Source organism: Mustela erminea, chromosome 2, assembly GCF_009829155.1.
Source record: "Mustela erminea isolate mMusErm1 chromosome 2, mMusErm1.Pri, whole genome shotgun sequence".
Lineage (NCBI taxonomy): Eukaryota > Metazoa > Chordata > Mammalia > Carnivora > Mustelidae > Mustela > Mustela erminea.
Window position 1 is genome coordinate 157,663,125 of NC_045615.1, and position 13,297 is coordinate 157,676,421.

A 13,297-nucleotide genomic window follows, 5' to 3' on the forward strand; every position below is an offset into this window, starting at 1 on the left:
GTGAAAAAAATTAATAAACCAATGAAAAAGATAATAAATAAATGAGTGAGAGCTGTCAAATGACCTTAAAGCCCTGTAAAATATTTGTTCATTGGAGAGTTAGAATATTAGAGTAAGTAGGACTTGATGATTATCTATAAATTAAATATATGTAGGCTTCCTCGTCTTCTGGTAGTTATAATGTCTGGCAGAAGCTGCTACATTCCTATCTCAGCCTCATGAAAATGAAGTCACAGAAGAAGGAAGGCTAGAGTATGTGAGAAACAAAGATTTCTCTAGGAAATTCTATGACAGATTATAATTGAAATCTGAAAAGTAGTCTTATACTTTTAAATTTAAATTTCAGAAATGTCAAAATAAAATGATCATTTTATTGACTAAGTGTTGACCTAGTACATTTAAATTAGCGTAAATTCTTCACATGAGCCTATTTCTTTTCCATTTTCTGCCCACTGATATGTGTATCCTTCAGACAGGTACCATGCAGAAGGAGAGAAATAGGGGAATTGCTCAGCCTGGGGACAGGCATGTTGCAGAATGAAATGGCCCATTCTAAGGAATCATCTATTTTACCCAGTGGCACCTAATTAGAAATAAACCTGGTTTGTTTGTTTGTTTGTTTTTTAATACCAAATTTGACAATATCATAGGTGCTTGGTGGATTTTGGAATGGAGTACAAATTTTGTATGGGTAAAATTATACCTCAGAAACTCGAGGTTTTTTCCTACTTTCAGTTTAGACCTAGAATTCACAGAAGCCCCAGATCCAGCTTCCTGACAGACATGGGCTCTTCTTCCTAAACACTCTTCAGGAGCAGATTTTCTCAACTTTTTTGGCCAGTCCCCACTTACTTCACTGATTCCACCATGAAAAAAGCATTGCGAATGGAAGAACTAGAGAATTTTTTCAAGATGGGCTGGGCATGGAGACAAGCTGTAAGAGACTCAATCTCAGGAAACAAACTGAGGGTTGCTGCAGGGAGGGGGGTAGGGAGAGAGTGGTTGTGTTATGGACATTGGGGAGGGTATGGGCTATGGTGAGTGCTGTGAGGTGTGTAAACCTGGCGACTCACAGACCAGTACCCCCTGGAATTAATAATACATTATATGTTTATAAAAATTTTTTTAAAAAATTATTAAAAGAGTCCTAATGTTATAATGAAATCAAGAGAGCTTTCTTAAAGTTGGGGAAATTTCAGTCATGGAGGGTGCCTGAGAAGTTCTTGCCAAGCGTTGCTTAACAGTGAGGCTCTTTAGTAGAAGAAGAAACTCAGACCCTCTTAAATTTTAGAAGCATAAGAATTTCAGTTTATGAATATCAACATTTCATGATCCTTTATAACTTGCTTAGAAGACCACTCCCTGCTACATATAATTTGTTTGAACATACAACTAAATGTCTTTGGAACTCCTAACCTTTTTTTTACTCCTAAAAAATAGGAACCAGGTAAACTGCCCAGCGGGCTTCAAGACTGTGCTGTGAGAGCTGGAAGCCTGTGGCTTTGTCATTGATAATATGCATTTTGTGCCACCTGCTGGCATAACATGACATGACATGACAGGAGTTCAGGAGCCGAAACACTTATTTCAAACAACAAATACCTAGCCCCTGCTATCTGGTGTCAAACACTGTGCTAGGCAGAGGAGCTACAGAGGTTAAAAAACAGACTACTACCTCCTCTATCAGCGGAGGCAAATATTAATCAGATAATCATAAGAGAAGGGCCAAGGGGGGAAGGTCTTGGTCACAGGGATGAGGGAGCATTTATGCAGAAGGCAGGTTCAGAGTTAACTACCTGAAGGGAGAGAATAGGGAGTGGAAAGGGGGCATGCTGGGAAAGGCAGGAGCAGGAAGGAACCTAGAGCAGTGGAGGAAAAGAGAGGGAGAAGGAAAGCCATGCCAGCTGGAACCTAGAAATCTGGACGGAGGGGAGGGTATTAGTGGTGAGATACAGTAATAATAATAGACAGTAATGATAATAGCTAACACTTACATAACACTTATTATGTTTCTAGGGGATTTTTTCAGTGTTTATAGATATCAACTTATTCCATTTTCCTAAAAATCCTATGAGGGACCACTGTTAGCCTCATTGAATAGGTGAGAAAACCAAGGCATACAGAAGTTAAGTTTGCAACTTGGCCCAGCTAACGAGTGTTAGAGGCTGGAATTGAACCATGGTGGTCTCAGCTCCAGAATCCGTGCTCTAAACTTCCACACTATACTGCTCTCAGGCCATGGGTTGCCTGGCCTCTGTGGGACATGACAAGTTCACAACCATGGGCAGTCACTGAAATTTTTTGTGAAAGTTATGATACGATAAACTTGTGTTGTGTGGCCACAATGTGGACATAGATGGGAGTGGCAGAGGCTAGGTAGGAAACTTATTAAACTCCAAAGTCAGGATAGTACAATACTGGTTTGGACAAGATGGTGGCTGTTGGGAAGGAGAGAAATAGATACATTTGAAATATATTTAGAAACTATGATGAACATGATCTGGCTGTCGATTAGTTATTTGGAGAAGGTGGAAAAAGAAGAATTCAAAGATGATATTGAGTTTCTAGATATAGAACTGGACGGTCCTTCACAGAATAAAAGGGAACTAATAAACAAGACCCTATCTTCAACTGCTTCTTTGCAACTCCCCAAATTAAGAACTTTTAAAAACTGAAAACAATGTACCTTTTCCTTGGAAGACCAGATAACGTGGTTAGTTACATTGCATTTTAGCGAAAGGATAGTGTGCCCATCAAAGATCCTTTGAAAGCAGTGTGTTCTCCCATCTGGTAGATCTGCTGGGCACTCTTCCCTTTCATTCTTCCTACCCGAGTGTCCCACCTTGAATGTGTTGGAAGTGGCAACAGAATAGAAAGAAATTGGTTGAGGCAAACATGCTGAGTAGTACCAACTCAACACTATCAGGAAGCTTCTTTGGAGGGTACCATGTTACTTTTCTCATCAGAGCCACTTGAAAGAATGAGAGGCCTTCACTCAAGTCAGAGAGCAAATGTATAATGGGAAGAAGTGGGCGGATACATAACATATTGAATATAATTATTTCCAACAGCAACAAGATAATGATAAAATGAAATAATCATATATTCACACAGTGTAATACTGTGAAGCAATTAAAGATGATGTTTTAGGAAAATATGTAGCGAATACACAGGACAGATTCTTAAGTGAGGAAAACAAGTGACAAAATGCGTGTAATTATAATTCCAGTTAAAATATAGGTATATAGAAGACATGTCCCAGTGTTACCATTGGTTATGGTCTGGACAGAGGAATTACTAGTGACTTCTTTTTTATTCTTGCTTGAACACGTTGAGTATAATGACCAGGCATTGATCTCAATCAAGGGAAAATGGAGGGTGTTTTGTTTTGTTTTGTTTTGTCTTTTGTTTGCTTTTTAGAAATTATAAGCAAAAGATACTCTTTAGTGGATATAATTCTCTAGCATAGTTTCACATGGCTCTAATCTGTTAATACTAAATTTAGTTGTACCAAAGAGCTGTAATGGGCCACATTCTACACTGACAGTGTTCTTGTCCTCAAGGTCAGTGAAAATACTGTTATCAAACCTGAAAGTGTAGTTACATAAATAGACAAATTCAAGACTCAAAATTGTTTCTAACAACCAGGAATTGGGGCCAAAACCAACAAGTTGAAAGTTAAAGAAATAAAAATAAAATCTTGCATTTACGACAAAACCGGGTACAAAAAGCATAGGAGAAAGCTGGCTTACCAAAAACGATTTGGAGATCTTGGTTGACCTGAGGTTCAGTACATGCCAGAAGTGTGAGAACACAGAGAATACTAACTTGCCATTTTTTGAAGTATCCTTCCAGGATCAGCGAAGATAACAGCCAAATAAAGTCTTTACAGTTCTCTGCACTGTATTTTAAGGATTTTGACAAACTAGAAAAAGTGACCTGGTAATAAGTTTAAACTCATACCAAAAGAGATCCTTAGCTTGGGGAGGGAAGGAACTGTGGAAAATGAGATCAATTTTTCAAATATTGGAAAACTTGTGATGTAACAAGAATGAATTCCTTTCATGTGAAAGACAGAATAAAGGCAAATGGATGGATGCTACCGGGGTGGAAATTACAAGGAAAGCCTCCTAATAGAAAGAGGCTTATACAAACAGAAGCTGTTTTAGTGATGGGGGCGGGGGGTGTTTCTGAGACAAGGACCCTGCAAAGATGAGGCCCTTGACAAGGCCCAAACACGAATGGAGAAACAAACTCCTACTTTTCTGCTCTAGATCAAGAAACGTGGTATCAATGATGCCATTACTTGGCAATATCCTTGGGCTTCAAAAGGGATGTAGAGAGAAGGGCCCCGAGTGGCTCAGTCGGTTAATCATCTAATGTTTGATTTCAGCTCAGGTCTTGATCTCAAGGTTGTGAGTTCAAATCCTGCATTGGGCTCTATGTTGGATGTGGAGCCTACTTAAAAACAAAACAGAGCAGTGTGCCTGGGTGGCTCAGTGGGTTAAGCCTCTGCCTTCAGCTCAGGTCATGATCTCAGGGTCCTGAGAGCACCCTGTGTGTGCTCAGCAGGGAGCCTGCTTCCCTCTCTCTCTCTGCCTGCCTCTCTGCCTACTTGGATCTCTTTCTCTCTGTTAAAATAAAGAAATAAAAAAATATTTTAAAAAACAAAACAAAACAAAAAGGATGTAGAGAATAACCAAGGGAAGGGGAAGAAAACCTGACTGTATAAACCAAAGACAGAAAAAGGTAAAAAGATTAAAAAAAAAAAAAAGCAAACATTAGCAGGGGACAGATGAAGAACAGACAAGGGAAGAAGAGAAATCTTTTCCTTTTGCTTTCTGTTATTTATTCTCTCCTGTGCCTGTTTACACCCACATTCTCGCTTATGTTTTTCCTTCTTCTTAAAGAATGGGCAGAGTCTGGTTTAGTGAATTCCAAAACCCTTGGGAATTTAAGGAGGGAACTTTAGAACCTCAATAACCACAAAGTTTGCATAGTGATAAACATTCCAAGATATTGCACAAAGTGATAACAAAGTAGAGTTAGATGTTCTGATGGAATATAAATTTATAATGAGTCATTAATGGGACTTGGGGACACATCCTGTTGAGATGGCATCACTGAGCCCACACTGCTCTGTTTTATAAAGAGGCTCTTGGTTCTTTTCCAGTCATTAAAAAAAAAAAAAAAAAAAAAAAAGTAAATTCCTGGTGGGCCACACCTAGATTTGAACTTCCAATGTTTTCCACTTTCCCTCCTTTCTGACCTTAGAAAATTATTTCAGAGTAGACAAAGCTTGGCTCTGTTTATAGGAGCTGGAGTTACCTGTCCTGGAGAACAGAAAGTTATATTCTTGGTTTGTTAATTTAAACATAATTAAACATAATGAGTAGGAAAAAATGAGGAGCTGGAATGGAAAATAAGGAGTGGGACTGTTGTGTTACAGGCACAAGGATCTCTTGGCTGACTTCAAGAGATAGAAATAATTGTCGGCTCCTGAGAGGAAGCACATGGTCAGTTGGTCAGCAAAGTATCCCTTCTCAAAGGACATTGCATGACATGTCAAATCCCAGGTGAAGTCACAAAGATGGCTCTACCTTGGATCCATGTGATGAATTTGGAGGAAAGGGAGGGAGACTCACATCTCACGAAATTCTCGTTTGGAAACCATTTCTGATATTATCTTATCTTTGAGAGATGAAAGGAGACTATGTAAAATATTAAGTCTTCCAAATTATATTTTCCTTGGCCGTATGAATAAACAGGTATCATTCCTCATGGTCTTGGCCCGTATCAGCCGGGACTTGAATAAAATGGTTAAACTACTCTTTCCTGATGACCTGTTCTGCCGAAGAGAGAGAAAAAAAAAAAAAAAAGTAATTGTTTCACAGAGGTAAAAGGTTAAAGGGAGCAAGAGATGACCGTGGTCTTATCTAGTGCAAGCGGACCTGAAGAGTGAGAAAGCGCATGAATCTTAACAGTTGTAAAACGGCTTGCGATAGCAGACCCTGGGACCTGCTTTCATACTTGGTGAGGCTCTCCGTTACTTTCTGGTGGCTGCTACATCTAGAACACATGCTGAAGCATCTTCCAAGTAGGTTTTTTAATTTCTTCCTGTAGATAGTAAAAGAGACAAGAATGAGCTGCTCCCCCAAATTTGGCAATAACGTTGCCCTTCAATGGCCAAAAGATGGGATCAGTCCATCATAGGACAGAGAAGAAAGGTACACACTTACCCTAAAGAGACACATGGCTCCCAGGTTGTCCAGAGGGACAGTTCCACCACTGGCTCCATCAACATAACAAAAGAATGACTGTGAATGTCAGTGAGAAACCCTCTGTATCATTTCAAGGTTCAGTGTAGGAAACTGAACTCACAATTATAGAACATTCTATCCAGCCATGGAGCCTCTCCCCTAAGAACACTACAGAATGGACTCTGCCTCAGTCAAGAGTATAAAGAAATTGAGACATTGCCACTGAAACTTTTAAATCCAAGAACATGCCACAATAGTTATGATACAGGGGCCAAAGGAGTTGTCACCACCTGCAACTAGTTTTGAAATCAAAAGAATGTTGCTCATTAGAAAACAACCCTAACATAAAAATGGCCTCAGTCTCCCATCTGTATCTCCCTGGAGGAATCTACTTCATCTCCAGAAACAATAGTTATAGTCATAGGGGAGAAGAGAAATTGTAACCAGAGCAGAAATGTCCACTAGGAGGTGAGAATGGATGTTCAGAGCCAATCTACCATATCAGCCATGGCCACATTCTGATCACAGAGATGGATGCAGGAAATTAGTTTAGTCTGATTTCTTTCAATGTTTATACCAAAGAACCCTTACTGATGGGATCCCATGTTCCCAAGCAACAGTCTGATTATAACTGCATTTGTTGTGTACCTTGCATACTGGGAGAAAATACACCGGCCAGAGGATCCCAGTCTTCTTGGGACTTGCATTTTACCTTTTAGTTGCTATTATTTCCTCAATGCTAAGTTGCTGATTATGCACATGCCAGTCATTTAAAAAAAAAAAAAAAAGTTGAAGTGTTAAAAAAGAAGTTGCAACTTAGCATCTAGGGAATACGGCAATACATTTCCATCTTGATTTTACAACTTATCCTCTAAGGTTAACTAAATCTATTTTGAGAAGCAGATCCATTTTTACTGCGTTTATGTCTTCTGGTTTCTAACTCAACATGACTAAAGGCCAGACTCTGGACTGCGGTACTTGAATCAGGACAATGGGATAACTGTGCCACCTGGTGGCTGACCCGTCTGGAGTGGATGACATCTGTATCGGGCCTTTTGTCGACATCACCTGGCCCATTAAAAGCCATAACACTTTTTCTTTTGTTCTTTTTTGCGGGGGAGTGGAGAAAAAGAGAGAGCAGGGAGGTCGGGGGAGAGGGAGAGGGAGAGAGAGAATCTTAAGCAGGATCCACGTCCACCGATATGGAACTCCATCTCCCCATCCTGAGATCATGACCTGAGCCGAAATCAAGAGTCAGATGTTTAATGGATTGAGCTACCCAGGTGTCCCTAAAAGCCATCACACTTTTATTTATGTCCATTTATTCAGTGAATTTTAGTGAGGGCAAAAAGGCAGGTCAATTCAGGTCCTCTCTGCCTTACATCAACAGAAATAACACAACCTCAGAAGCAAATGTTTTCCAGCCTAGGAGGCAGTATATTCTCTTCGTGACTTTACTGTTTCACAGGTATCACAAGTAAAGACTGTCTGTGGTACATGAAGTGCCAATAATAATTTAAAAAAACAGCTAAGATATATAAGGCTGAGGATTAGAATTTTGTGACCTAATTACATAGGGCAGCTCTCCTACCACCACCGCCTGTAGCCAAGAAGCCAAAAGGCCAATAACTGTAAGTTGGAGATACCACCTCAAAATAGACTATAAAGTCAATTTACAGGTTTTACAATCAAGGAAATATAAGAGAAGTCATTTCACAGCTATCCCATATGCATGTGTACATATCTCTTATTTAAACCAACAGAAGCCCCCCTGGGTGGCACAGTCGGTTAAGCATCTGCCTTCAGCTAAGGTTATGATCTCAGGGTCCTAGGATCGAGCTCTGTATGGAGCTCTCTGCTCAGCAGGGAGCCTGCTTCTCCCCCATCTCTCGTGAATAAATAAATAAAATCTTAAAAAAAAAAAATCAACAGGAATCTGTGGGTTCCAATGCCAGTTTTGCTCCTTCTCATTCAGATGGCTTTCAGCAAGTTGCTAATGTCAGTGAATCTGTCTCTTCACTGGATAACAGAGGTAACACTGTCTACCTCAGAGAGTTATTGTGAAGATGAGCCTGGAGCCAACTAGGTGGTATACTGGGCAGAGAGGGTAGCGATAAGACACGTTTCAGGTAGAGCAGCTTTGGTTATAATTATTAATGAGCCCATAATTGTTGCAGAAGGAAGCTGACACACAGCACAGCTGTGAGTAACTGACGGACTATCATTCAGTGGAAGAGAAGATGTAACCGTGGAGTGGACCCTACTTGGCCCATGTTTCTGAATGTCATGAAGACTTCCTCTTGGTGGCCTGATACAGCTGTACATGCGAGAAGGAGAATGTTTTCTAGGAATGCAGGGAAGAGGTGGAGCAGAGACAAGTTTTGTTAGGAACCTTGAAGTGAACTCCCTCCCTCACTGCAAATCATTGTAACATTTCTCATGAATCAGCTATCAGAAGACCCAGTGTGGCGCTGGTCCTATTTCAACCTGTCTGGCAGAAACCAGGGGATGTCCACCCGCATTTGCACTTGGTTTATAGTCTCAGACTAGGTTTAGGTACACAGACCACTTACCCTGAAGAATCTTTCCCCGACTCATTTGCCCATCTGATCTGTCTCTCCCTCCAATTCTGATGCTAATTAGAAAGCCAGTATTCTCATGGGAATCATTTTGCAATGACAGATTCATAGCGGGGTATACAAATTCCTGCAAATGAGCCAGAAACAAAGAAAATGGAGAAAAAACACAGGCACAGCTGCTTGAAAACTGAAAAACCATCAGAACCAGGGGTCCATAGAGATTTATATGAAAGAGGGTCCATCTCTTAAGTTCCTCTATTCCTCCTCAGTTCTCTGTTGTGTGACGATTACTTCCCATGCCTTGGCTAGCTCCAGATGGGACAAAGTGCTGGGCTGGCTCTGAGCATAAGCGAGGTCGTCTCTTTCCTGATGAGTCAGACCTAGAAAGCATTATGGCCTGCAAGTACATAAGGACAGTTCCATACAACCTCTTTCCTATTTTGTGCCTGGCCCTGGCTGTTGGTGCCATCGAATGATTCCTAATTCTCTGTTCTCTGTCAGTACCTCCACCTAACAAGAATGAAGCCAAACCAAACACCCAACACTACTAGTCTTCCTCCCCTAAAAATACATTTTCATTATTTTATTCTTCTAATTTTACCATTTCCATCCTAAGACCCACCATTCCTTCAGTTACACAGACTGACTCCGAGTCATCATTGACTTTGCTAGCTCTTGCCACTTGCAATGAATCAGTATGCACCTAATCCTCCCTTTAATGGCAAGATGTCTATTAAATCTATACTTACTTGTTTCTACCGATCCTATTCTAGCTTCAGCTCTCAAATTTCCTACCTGAAGGGTTACAGTTGACTTCTCCCAGGTTCCCTTTCCTTGCATCTCTCCGAGCTCCCATCCATCCTTGCTCCACTGTCAGCTCGACCTTCAAATTGGAACAAAACCCTGATCATGCTTTAAAATGCTCACATGCCTCCCACCACTGCCTATCAGTAAACTACAAACTGTGCAGTCCAGCAGTCAAGACCCTCTGTTACCTGGCCCCTTATCTTTCTATACATTTATCGCCCATGATTCCTGTATTCCAAGCTAAATCCCATTCAGATGGAACTATAAATACTATCTTCCTTGCCCTTTGCATGGAGTATCTCCATAATGGGTATTTGATACTGGCTTCTAGAATTTTTCTGATGGATGAAATGTGGTCTCCCATGATGGTAGCTACTGTGGTGGCACACTCTGTACTGGCTGTTTCCTTCTCTTGGCTCACTCCCTTCAATCCTCTGTGGGTGTTCCCTTCTATGGTAGACTTACTGTATTCATCGTCCCAAATCATCACCCTTCCCTATATCCGTATATATCATATATGATATATCTCCATATATATTCATATATATGTATCATATATATCATATTTCATATAAATCATATACCATACCAGAATATATTTTCCCACCTTCTGAATCTAAGCTGCACTTACATGGCAGCCATGAGAATGTACCTCTCAGACCCCCAACTACACAAAACATAATTGACCACTAGCCCCAGTCCCCAGCTGCTATGCTCAAAAACTCACTATTACATCTGTACTAAGAAAATGCCTCCTAGAGACTGCTCCTAGCCAATGACTGACTGTTCTTGGGAGACAAAAGATTCCCCCAATGGCCAGCTTTGACTTGAAGACTCCCCATTGGCCTTGCCAAACCATTTTTATATCACAAGACAGTCTGGGGAGTTTCTACCCAACGCACCTTCCCTCTCTGATTCAGCAGGATGGACCCACATCATGGTCGCATGGATACCCCAGTGTTACCAGACTCCTTCCTCCCTTTCTCTCACATAGCTCTTGTCTGCAACAAAATTCTGACACATTTAATCCCATCTTGGTAATCTTGGCATCTGCTTCCTGGACCTGCTCTGTGACTGTGCTGTGGTGGTGAGCACATATGCCTACCCCAGAAATTCTCAGACATACTTGTTTGCTTCGGCTTGTCCTTGCCCTATGTCATCCTCATGAAAAGGACATGCTCTGTCCCTGGTTCCAGGAAGAGGACGAAAGACTTGTGGAAGGGTTAAGTCACTCCAGTCTTCTCATCTGAGGCCTTCTCAGATCAACAGATAGCCAGTTAACCCCCAGACAGGTGAGCAAGTCCTGGCAAAATCAACTGAGCCCGGCTCAAAGCAGCTTGACTCTGCAGATCCCTGAGCTAAATACCTGCTCGCTATTGTATGTCAGTATCCAGCGTCACTTGTTACTCAGCATTACTGTGTCGATATAGAAGTGGTAAACTTCTCAGATAACTTACTTACCTTCAGGAGTGCCTGGGTGGTTCAGTCAGTTAAGCATCTGCCTTCAGTTCTGGTCATGATCTCAGGGTCCTGGGATCGAGACCCACGTCGGGATCTCAGCTCAGCAGGGAGTCTGCTTCTGCTCCCTCACCCTCTGCTGCTTCCCCCACTTGTACTCTCTCTCTCTCTGCCAAATAAATAAAAAAATAAAATATTAAAAAAAATAAAAACAGTTGCCTCCAAATGTTTACCTGGAGGAACAAAATCCAAGACAATATTCAAGTATATTTTATATTACATTGTGAGATATGCACCCAATAGAGTTGAAAACTCATCCTCATTTCCCAAGATCACTGGCTGAAGAACAGAACCCAGAACTCCGCATGGTAGCAAAGATAAAGGGAGGTAGTGTAGAGATTCAACACAGAACTTCCTGTTGGCTTACCTGGGTCATTCAGGTTTAGAAGGGAGTCATAGAATATTCCTGATTAGAATATTGTCATAAGCATAAACATCATGTTGTCATAAACATTCAGGTGCACGTGCCCCTTCGGATCACTACGTTTGTATCTTTAGGGTAAATACCCAGTAGTGCAATTGCTGGGTCATAGGGCAGTTCTATTTTCAACATTTTGAGGAACCTCCATGCTGTTTTCCAGAGTGGTTGCACCAGCTTGCATTCCCACCAACAGTGTAGGAGGGTTCCCCTTTCTCCGTATCCTCGCCAGCATCTGTCATTTCCTGACTTGTTTATTTTAGCCATTCTGACTGGTGTGAGGTGATATCTCATTGTGGTTTTGATTTGTATTTCCCTGATGCCGAGGGATATGGAGCACTTTTTCATGTGTCTATTGGCCATCTGGATGTCTTCTTTGCAGAAATGTCTGTTCATGTCCTCTGCCCATTTCTTGATTGGATTATTTGTTCTTTGGGTGTTGAGTTTGCTAAGTTCTTTATAGATTTTGGACACTAGTCCTTTATCTGATATGTCATTTGCAAATATCTTCTCCCATTCTGTCAGTTGTCAAAAGAAATGAAATCTTGCCATTTGCAACAACATGGATGGAAGTAGAGCGTATCATGTTTAGCGAAATAAGTCAAGCAGAGAAAGACAACTATCATATGATCTCCCTGATATGAGGAAGTAGTGATGCTACATGGGGGTATAAGTGGGTAGGAGAAGAATAAATGAAACAAGATGGGATTGGGAGGGAGACAAACCATAAGTGACTCTTAATCTCACAAAACAAACTGAGGGTTGCTGGGGGGAGGGGGGTTGGGAGAAGGGGGGTGGGGTTATGGACATTGGGGAGGGTATGTGCTTTGGTGAGAGCTGTGAAGTGTGTAAACCTGGTGATTCACAGATCTGTACCCCTGGGGATAAAAATATATGTTTATAAAAAATAAACAATTATTAAAAAAAAAAAAAAAAGAAAGTCATGTTGTCGGTCAATCCTTGTGCCCTATCCTAGGTTGAACTGAACGACCTTGGTATAAAAGAAAAGTAGATGTTCTTTTCTTTCCTAGTAAGGTGCTCAAGGAAGCTCTGGATTTAACAACACATCCTTAAAGGAACTCTTCTGTATCAAATGATTGGTTGTGTCCAAATGGAGATATTTCTGCTGATCAGCATAAAGGAACACCTGGCTGAAATAGTTCTATTAACAAAAAACCAGGAAGAGGAATCTTTCTACAAGGACATTCTGTTTTCCTACAAGTGTAGAAACAAAATACAAGCAAAGTGGCCCAGGTAGGACCGGCAGTGGAACAGCTGAGATGGATGGGGGGGGGGGGGGAATTGCTGCCCAACTCTGTCTCCAAGGTTTGCTACAGAGTAACAGCTGCTTTTAAAATGTGTGAGAATAGAACTAGAGTAGCATTCGTCATTGTACGTCTTCCAGTGAAGATCGATACCTATGTCAACTTGATAGCTCCAGTCCCCAGGACAGTGCCTGGCACATAGCAGACACCTTCTACATATTTGAATACATGAATAAATGTTGTGTGGCTATTTCTGAGATCCAACAGTTTTCAGCAAAAAATATTTCCTTGTTAAAAAAAATGTTAGGGGCACCTGGGTGGCTCAGTTGGTTTGGATCTTGGTTTCATCTCAGGTCATGATCTTGGGGTCCTGGGATGGAGCCCTGCATAGGGCTCTGTGTTCAGCAGGGGGTCTGCTTAAGAGTCTCTCCTCCCTCTGCCCCTTCCCCC